Below are 10,170 nucleotides of genomic sequence, written 5' to 3'. Positions count from 1 at the left end.
CATCTGAGATGCTATTTGCCAAACATTAGATCTAGTTCCTGCTCACAGTGACTGCAAAGGGCCAACACCAGCATGATGTTCCTAGGTATTGGAGTGTGTTTCCATGCAATTGGCTATGGGATTGTTACCACAGCTGTTCCACATGCAATCAGCTAGGGGAGGACTGCAATTTGTGCAGAGGCCATCAGCTGATCATGAGCATCACGTAAAATACACATGCTGCTGCCTAAGCAAGGCAGGTGTGGGTTTCTAATCCACCAGAGAGGGCATGGGCAAGGCAGACAGAGACAGATACATGTCAGGGAGTGGCGGGAGAGTAAAACTGAAGCATGTTTGTGTCACATACCTACCAGCACAGGGTATCAATCCCCCGACTACTATGTAGTGATATCACAGTTCAATGCAGCTATTGGATGCACCACATGGGTTACCTGATGTGGAGCACTCAGAACATATATGTGAGGGTGATTGACATCTGCAACAGGGATACAGTAGATATACGGTAGGTGTCATACACATGCCTGTCTGCATGAATAGGTGCCAGCATCAACACAGGCACACTCACACAGGGATGCACACACATTGACACATTTGGCAGGGCCAGGAGTGCAACTCATCACTAGTGGGATTGCCACAACACATCAATGTGCAGGTATCACATGCACCACACGGGTCATATGGAGGCCGTATGGGCTAAGAGTATGAGCAGATGTCAGACATCAGACAGCATGCTTCAGTATGCCCCCAGAGGGTTGTAGTGAGTGTGGATGTGGACATATGCACCATACAATACACACACATGAACACACAGAGTGCCAGTTCTGACATACATGGGTGCATGTCTACATGGGTGTGTGGTGGTCAACAGTGCCAGCAGGCTGTACAAGGGTAGGAAATGGGTATACCTTGGCATTAGGCCACATGACAATGGTCTGCATTGTGGCTCAGGCCTGTAGTTACTGCATTTGCACACACAGGTGGGTATTGCATCCCCCATCCAATCACCTGGGTGACTATTGTGTGTGGCCAATGCTGTACACCGCATGCCATGTATGTGTTCCTTAGTCCATGGCATGAATGATGTCTGGAATGTGCACACCTCCCACATGCATGTACAGTGACATGTGGAACTGTACCTGGGGTGTCTGGCCCATGTTGTGAACAGAGATTATCATCAAATGTGCCAGTCTTGCCCACGTGTGGCAGGAACTGGTAATGGGCAGCAGGTTTACCCTTCACCTACATTGATAGCATGCCAATCAGCATTCCCTGATGTCAGTGTCATCTGTCCATACAGGGCATGTTGTCAGGCATGGTATGTCCGTAGTGAGTCACATGTGAAGGCATCACAGGTGGTGCAGGTGTCCATTGGGGAACATGGTGGAGGTGCACTGTCTGTACGTACATGCATATTGGACAGATGGGTAGGGTGACAAGCCCTCTGTAGCCCACTGCTATCACTGCATAGTTACTATCATTGGCCAATATGCAGTGTACTACCCACATATTGGCTGTTGCCTAGGCATGTGTGTGCGTATGAGACATGGGTTGAGTGTGTGCTCTGGGTAATAGTGGGGTTGCTAATTTGGATTGGCTGGCCTTGATGTTACATGTATGGGTATGGCTTTGCACCCCAGACTTCCAGCTAATTTTCATATGTTATCCCTGTATGGTTGACATTGTGATATATAGTATGGCCACCATAAAAGTAATAAGCAAACCCCCCTCCACATTGCCCACAGGTGTCACACACTCACCTCTGCACAGGATACAAGTCACACACCGGTCATGTCTGGGAGTAGAACCCCTACCTAACTAGTTTATTACACTACAGCACTACAAAGTTATAGTACATGCCACAGACATTACTGGAGTACTTCTTCCCCACAGATATAGCTCACAGTGACTGACATCAGCAGGATTACCAAAGTAGGGCATTTCAGCTGTACTTCGAGTGACTAGCCTAAAATCCATTGCTCCCTGCACAGACAGTGAGACGCACACAAAACATCCACAACTGTCATGTGTGGGTATAGAACCCCTTACCACAGCCTATATTGCACTATAGCATGAAGCAGTTATAGGTCACACCACAGAGATTACTGAAGAAGTCTCTCCCTAAAGTTGTATTTCACAATGAATGACATCAACAGGATTGGCAAAGTAGGGCATTTGAAATGTACTGTGAGTGAGTAGCCTATGATGCATTGCTCCATACACAGACATTGAAACACACGCAAAACATCCAGAACTGCCATGGGTGGTGATGGAATCCTACCACAGTTCTAAATCACACTACAGCAGTATGCAGTTTACAGGACGCACTACAGAGATTACTGAGCTATGACTTTCCCAGAGGTGTATTTCTAGGTGAGTGACATCAGCAGCCTTGCCAAAGTTGAGTATATGAATTGTACAGGGTGTGAGTGGCCTAAAAAGCATTGATCTCTACTCAGACAGATGCTCACACAAACACACAGTTGGCAGGTTTGGGGTTTGAACACCTACCTAACTACTTTATCACACTACAGCAATACGCAGCTATAGGACGTGCTATGGTGATTACTGGTCTATTTCCACAGAGGTGTATTTCTGGATGAGTGACATCAGCAGCCTTGCCAAAGTTGAGTATATGAATTATACGGGGTGTGAGTGGCCTAAAAAGCATTTCTTTCTACACAGTCAGAGAGACACGCACGCAAACACACACTCACACAGTTGCCAAGTTTGGGGTTAGAACTACTACCTAACTAGTTTACCACTACAGCGATACGCAGTTATGGGACGCCATGGGGATTATTGAGCTACAGCTCTACCAAAGGTGTATTTCACATTGGATGACCTCAGCAGGCTTGTCATGATACTGCTATGGGGGGGCAGTGTGTGCATGGGCCGTAACCCATTCATGTAGGGGTTGACATGCTGCATGTGGGCACACACGGGGTCATATGCCACAGGTACATGTATACAGCTACTAGGTGACTACTTTCTTGTACAGTCATGTTGCACAGCTTGCACGTCCAACACGCTGTCATGCTGACAGATACTGGTGGCTAGTATCTGCAGTGAGTGACACCTGCACCTCATCTATTTGGGGCCCTTTGGCTGTGTGCTGGGTGGGACAGGCCCAGATGGCTCCTTGTCATGGTCACCCTCTTCCACACATCTATGTCCGTCTGCTTTTAGCTTATTATAGTGTGTTGTCCTTACATATATGTCTGTATTCCTATCCACTGTGTGTGCAGGGTGGTGCACACTGACATGTGTCTGCACTAAAAACTGCAACTGCCAGATATGTCTGGTCCACTGGTGTTTGCTGACATGGCCTTCATGTGTTTAAGTGTGTGAGCATGCTCAGTGTGGCCATCTATATTGCATGTATGGATCAAGTCCAGGTAGTTTGTACTGCAGTGCTGACCTTTGTGTTGTACACCGACAGGTAGCATGCTGTGTCTGCAGGGTATACATTGGTCATTTGGCATTGACTGTTGCTACATTTCTGCATAGTGGGGGGGCACCTGACTGTTTCTACATTTCTACACAGGGGTGGGGGGCACACCTGACTGTTACTATAAGTGTACGTAGGATGGTGGGGCACACCTGACACTTTTACACATTTTCTAGGACTGTACTGGTATGTCAGGTACACCATTTCAGTCTGTAGTCTTACCTATCGTACTGGCTAGAGGCATACCAGTGTACTACAGATCTTAGCTTTAACTACCTACAGATGAGTGTCTGACTTCCTAGCCTTCACAACATACATCCAACTGCCTGGCCTGCTGTAGTCTGTCTGTGTAGGCCTGCGGGAGGGGTTACCCATAGGGCTCATTCAGAGGCCATAATACAGCATTTGTTTGTGTTTGTCTACATCTATCCTGCTGGCTGTGACTGCTGTTGGGTATGTGCCCCCCCCCCAACTGGCATGTGTGAGTCACTTACCTTGTGGGTGTCCCAGTATTGAGGGTCGTGCTGTAGGGTTGCCTATGTTGGATGCACATAGTACACTCCCTATACATGACTGAGCACAGGTAGTGTCATGTTTGGCATCCCTTTTACTGTATGGGCAAGTCGGAGAGAGGTGTCAGTCCCTGGGTCCTTACTGTGTCAGTGCATGTGCTATGCGTTGCCTCTTTGCCAAGGCCAGGGCATACTGGGCATGCCTCATTCTGCCTACTGGGGCAGGCTTAGGTTGTTCCCCCTCTGAGTCACTCTGTGCCTGTGCAGGCCTTGGCACTGGTGGGGGGCTGTGTGGCCCTGCCCCATGCTGTTCCTGTTGCAGCTGTTTCCGCAGGATCATATTGTGTAGCATGGCACATACAAGGACAATTTGGGTACATGTAGTTGGTGAGTACTGCAAGGCTCCACCGGATGTGTCAAGACACCGGAACCATGACTTCAGCATCCCAAACACACGCTCTATTATGAGTTGTGTTTGTGCATGTGCCTCATTATGGAGTTCTTGTTTGGGTGTGTGTGCATTTCTGATGGATGTCATCAGCCATGGCTCCAGTGCGTATCCATCATCCCCCACTAGGTGACCGTGTGGGATGTCCCCATTGGCAGATGTCTGGTACAGCTGCATCAGATGCCAGATGTGGGAATCATGGTAGCTTCCAGGGCAGCCAGCACACACATTTATTATTATGCCCTGGGCATCGCACATGACCTGGCAGTTGATGGAGGGGAAGCCCTTGTGGTTGATGTAGACCCTACCCCGCTCATCTGCATATGTGCGTGCAGTCTATTGCACCCACTACCTCAGGGTATTCTGTTATTTGGTGGAAGAGATGCATATTGCTGACCAACGCCTCACGGGTGATGGGGAAATATATGTGCTCACCGACATGTGCTGACATGGCATCCAGGAACTGGTGGAGTACCCTGGATGCTGATGCCTGTGAAATTCCCATCATATCCCCAGTTGGCCTTTGGAAGGTACCTGTAGCTATTATTCTTAGGCCTACACATATCTTGGTATCCACTGGGATGGGTTCCCCTCTGTTAGTTCTGCATGTGAGGCGTGGCCAGCACAGCTCAACAATTTGATATAGGAGGTCCCTGTCCACCCTATAACACTCCACTATCTCCAGCTCATGTAGTCCTAGTTAGGTTACCCTGGGTCTGTACAATCTTCTCTGTCTCCTCACTGTGGGTTGCTCAGCAGCATTCACATCCTCACCACCCTCAGCCTCTTGCACATGCAGGTTTATGGTAGCAAAAGCAGCCCCTAACATTTTTTTCTTGCTTTCATTTTGTAAAATTTCCCCATCTGTATATACCAGTGGTGCAGATGTTTTGGGAAAAACAAGGGGGAAAGTTGTTTGCATAGTTTACATACCTCTCAACCTGGAAACATCAAAAATCTGGACAAGGCCCATGAAAAATAGGTACAAATCTGTACACTGATTAACATCTAATTTGCATACACAGTTATGTAACCCCACCCACTCCAATGGAATTGTGGGGTATCAACTTTCAAACGCAAACTGAAGAACAGACAACCAAAATATGGCAGAGTCCCCCTACAGCCATCCCAATGTCCCATTACCTGGCTCGCCCCATTTACCATAGACACTAAATTGTGCATACAGCTTTACTTCTGCAATGATTATTTGGATTTTATTTTTACATTTTACAGCACAACAAAGCAGAAACACTAATAGACATCTGGTAAACAAAGCAATACTGTCTCATAATGAAAATAGGCTTGACATTAAAACTTCTCTGCCCTTGAAACCCATATTCATTGAAACAGCATTGAAACCCACACCACATCCAAAGAAAATGCATCTGGCCAGTGGTGGATAAAGATTACCTTTGGGCTATTTTCAAATCCTTGGCCCCTTGCACACAAAACAAGAAACATACATGTGTTATTTTCTTTGATACACCTTCCTGACTGAGCGCATTTTAAATTTATTGTTTGAACATTTTTCCAGTAGGCTGTACTGTAGGCAATGAAACAAAAAGTATGAACCAAACTGCACAATTCAGAACATTTCCATCATAAAAGTCTACTTCCACACCCACACTATAAATAGAATGACAGTAGTGTAAGCCATAGGCATCTTGTACAGTGTCTCGCACTTTTCAATTTCATATTTTTTTGGGGGGGACAATGTCAAAAACCAAGGACACATTTTAAACATTGCTTGTATAATTTTGTAAAGTTGCTAGAATAAAATGTTGTGTTACCACCATGCATTTCGCTGACAAATTTTGAACCCAGGTCCCTATTCACTACAGTCAGAACATACCACTATACCAAATCAGCAGCTTCCTGAAACATAGGAAGACAAACTTAATGGCTATCATTTAGTGAATTCATTTCTCACTTATCATCATAGCTCTTAACTCTTAGCACAAAAAAACCTGGTCAGAGCTCAAAAGCGGTGGTGGCTAGTGACTTTAGGCTCTTTTTACCTTGTACCCAAGGTATAGGGTTTGAGCCTGAGTACCTCACACACACACACACACACACACACACACACACACACACACACACACACACACACACACACATGAAAAGAAATCCTTTCGGACGGCTTCTCTGTGCAGCAAGGGAAATAAAACACACCAGTCTCGGCAAGGAACGGATTCTCTGTGCAGAAAATAAAAACACACACACCAGTCTCGGGCCTTGGCACACACTTACCTTTCCTCCGTGTGAGTGAGAAAAATAAAAGAAATCCTTTCTGCAAGGATCACACACACAATGGCTTCTCTATGCAGCAAGGAAAATAAAAACCCATACACCTCAGTCTCGGTGAGGAACGGCTTCTCTGTGCAGCGACTAAAATAAAAAAAAACACACACACCAGTCTTGGGGAAAAGAAATCCTTTCTGATGGCTTCTCTGTGCAGCAAGGACAATAAAACACACCAGTCTCGATGAAGAACAGCTTTTCTGTGCAGAAAATAAAAACACACACCAGTCTCAGCATACACTTACCTTTACTCCGTGCAAGCCAGGACCGAGGAAAATAAAATAAATCCTTTCTGCACACACTTCTTCTCCGTGCAGAGCGAGGAAATCAAGGCAGGCTTCTAAATAAAAGAAATCATTTTCTAATCTTCATGCAATAAAATAAATCCTTCTCCATGCAGTCAACAGTGAAGAAATCCAGGCTTCTAAATACAAGAAATCCTTTCCGCACTCACTTCCGGCGAGCCTTCTAAATGAAAATACAGCCTTGCTTTCTGTTCCCGCTCTTGGGAAGTGTTTGAACTGTGCAAAGCTTGATTCTGACAGGCTGATAGCCCTGACGAGCTGACGTCATCACGCACGTGATGACTTTAGCTCATAATGCGCGAAAAATTTAAAAATTAAAAAATAAAGAAAAAAAATCGGAAATGAAGGGGTGCCGCTCATGAATCGTGGCACCCCATTATTTGGACCCCAAAACTCGGTAAAAAACGAGTAATTTGGGACAGTTGGGAGGTATGATAGTTTATAGTGGTGTGCTGGGCTGGGCTGTTGCCTGTGTAATTGGCTGTTTCTGATACATTTCACCTGTCAGCTAAGCTAGTTCTCCTTGATAACTTTCCTACTGCTGTTTTCCCTTCCCATTGCCTCCCTGTTTAAGCCTGTGTGCGCTCATGCAAATGGAGTGCTGAAATGTGCACAGAGCTGCTGTTTCCTGGTTTAACTTCCTTTTTCTTCCTGTAAAACCCGGTGCGCGGCACGCACACCTGTTTACACTTTGTAAAGCATGCTAGGCAGTTTGGACACACCTCTAGCTTAGCTATGCTAAGCTAGGAGCAATCCCAAGCCACAGGGTTCCAATCCACTTACAGTATGCCTGACACCCCCCCCCATGATGTCACCTATATCCTAGTCTTGCACCCAGCTATTTATACTCTTACATTCTTGGGACCTGCCTCACACCCTGGGGAAATCTGGGATTCACTATCCTTCCCCTCATTTACATAGGATTGCCTGCTAATTCATAGTTACATGTCCCACACTGTGCCTCCCCCCTTAACAACCATTACTCACTGGCCAGGATGTCTTATGCCTGCCATTGACTTACATCACAGAACACTGTTTTTAGTTAGAATGGTCATTATAAGTTTATTTTTTTATATTCCCTCCAATCCCGTTTGCACACCACTGACCTATGCTTAAACAGCCGAGATCAGCGAAAAAAATAAAAGTTGTTTGTTTTTTGTTTTTTTTTTAACCAGTTTGCAATGCTAATGGACTTCTACTTGGCCATTGGCATGCTTCCTCAATATTTATTTGGAGCTGTCATAGCTCTGTTTTGTAGTTTGCAGAAATGTACTCGGTTACTAACCGAGTACATTTCTGCAGATTGCATTAGTTATGCATGGACTATTGCAAGCTTCCTGGATAGCAAAATCACCTCATTTGCATGGATTTCTCCTGCAAATTAGGTGATTTACATACCAGAGCTTAGTCTGTGCAGGATTAGTGCTGGAGCTCTCATGCACACCCCTGCCAGCTGTTCCTGGATCGCACGGCAGACATATTGCCTGAGTGAGCTCCTGCACTCATCTTGCACTCCGTGCAAGCTTTTGAGAATCCGGGGGAAACCCTTTTCAAGAAGCGACTTCTAATGTGAAATTAATTCAAAGGATGAAATGTTACAAACTAGTGAGTTTTTACTGGCCCCATATACATTTCTTGCTGGGAATGGATGATAGATCCAAGGCTACTTTCCGCTACTTTCTCCTTTTCATCTCAACCTGGTATTGGGCCCTTTGATTGGAAGAGGCAATATGGGAAAAACCACCTGAGGACTGGAGAAACTCACAGGAACAGTCTTCCTACGGACATTAGATTCAAGTGTTAATGTGTTGTCACTGGCAACTGGAAATATAATTAACAGTATTGGTGAAAAAAACACCCTTGCAGGTCCAGTGCCTTTAAACTCCTGGATTCAGATAGATGTGTGCAAAGTTCTTTATAATCCACAGGTTATGTTGTAAACAAGAAGGCCAATAAACAAAGAAACCAAATTGAAATTTTAATTTGGTTTCTTTGTTTATTGGCGTTCTTGTTTACAACATAACCTGTGGATTATAAAGAACTTTGCACACATCTATCTGAATCCAGGAGTTTAAAGGCGCTGGACCTGCAAGGGTGTTTTTTTCACCAATTTGTGTTTTGTTTTTTTTTGTTTTTTGAATTTTTAGAATAATTAACAGTATTCACATTAGTAGATGTAGCATTAATGGCATCTGTTTTATTGAACAAATCAGATGTAGCTGAGGACGAGCCATCAAACACATTAGTTGACATCCCTTTATCTACCAGAGCTAGCCATAGATTTTGGCCAAGAAAACACATGACCAGTTCAAAAATCAGATAGATCTCTCTGCAATTTTCTCTTTTTCTACTCACATAGAGAGAAGGGGTATTGATAAGTTCATTCAATGCAGATATGAAGATCTCAAATGGAAACTTATTTAATTGTTGGAATAGTTTACTAACATAATTTAACAAGCCATCTTCCATTGGTTTAAATAAATCTATCAACAATTTCATGTAACTTGCACTTAGCTATATTTTAATTGGTTTGATTGGCTATTTTTTGTCCTCTGTAAAGGAAGTACTATATCACTATGGTCTTATTCTATTTGATAAAGTTTTTTATTTGATGTATTTGATTGGTTAGGTTTTACATTTAGTTGACATGAATGAGCTGCTGTTTACTATATAAGGATCTCAGGAAGTGCCATAACTGGCATGAAAGTGCTTGTCCATATGTTTTATCCATTGTTGTTCTACAGTAAATAACATTTTGATTTTATCAGTCATGTGTACAACTTAGTAATGATCTTGACATTAGAATTATTTGGGCAGATAAGGGGGACCTATGGTGACAGTCAAACAGAGGGATTATATTAGTAGTATGCTTTTTTTATTAAAATATGCATGAAAAAGTTAATAAAAATGTTATTAACAAGGCTTACAGACAGATTGATTTCTAGTTATACAATAGTGTGGTTGAAGGCATTATTAAAAAAATATATATTCTTTTTTTCATATATCTTAACCTAAGTTACTTGGGGTCCTCAAAATTCACAAAAATGCATCTAATCCACCATACAGACCTAATGTGTCATCACCAACTTCGAAGGTGGAAGCCATTTCAAAAATTGCTGACAGAGCTCTGCTTACCTTGGTTAAAAGTATGCCATC

Source organism: Protopterus annectens, chromosome 11.part0 (assembly GCF_019279795.1).
Source record: "Protopterus annectens isolate FY-2018-M chromosome 11.part0, PAN1.0, whole genome shotgun sequence".
Taxonomy (NCBI): Eukaryota; Metazoa; Chordata; order Ceratodontiformes; family Protopteridae; genus Protopterus; species Protopterus annectens.
The sequence above is the reverse complement of the archived record's forward strand: the minus strand, read 5'-3'. Positions refer to the sequence as shown.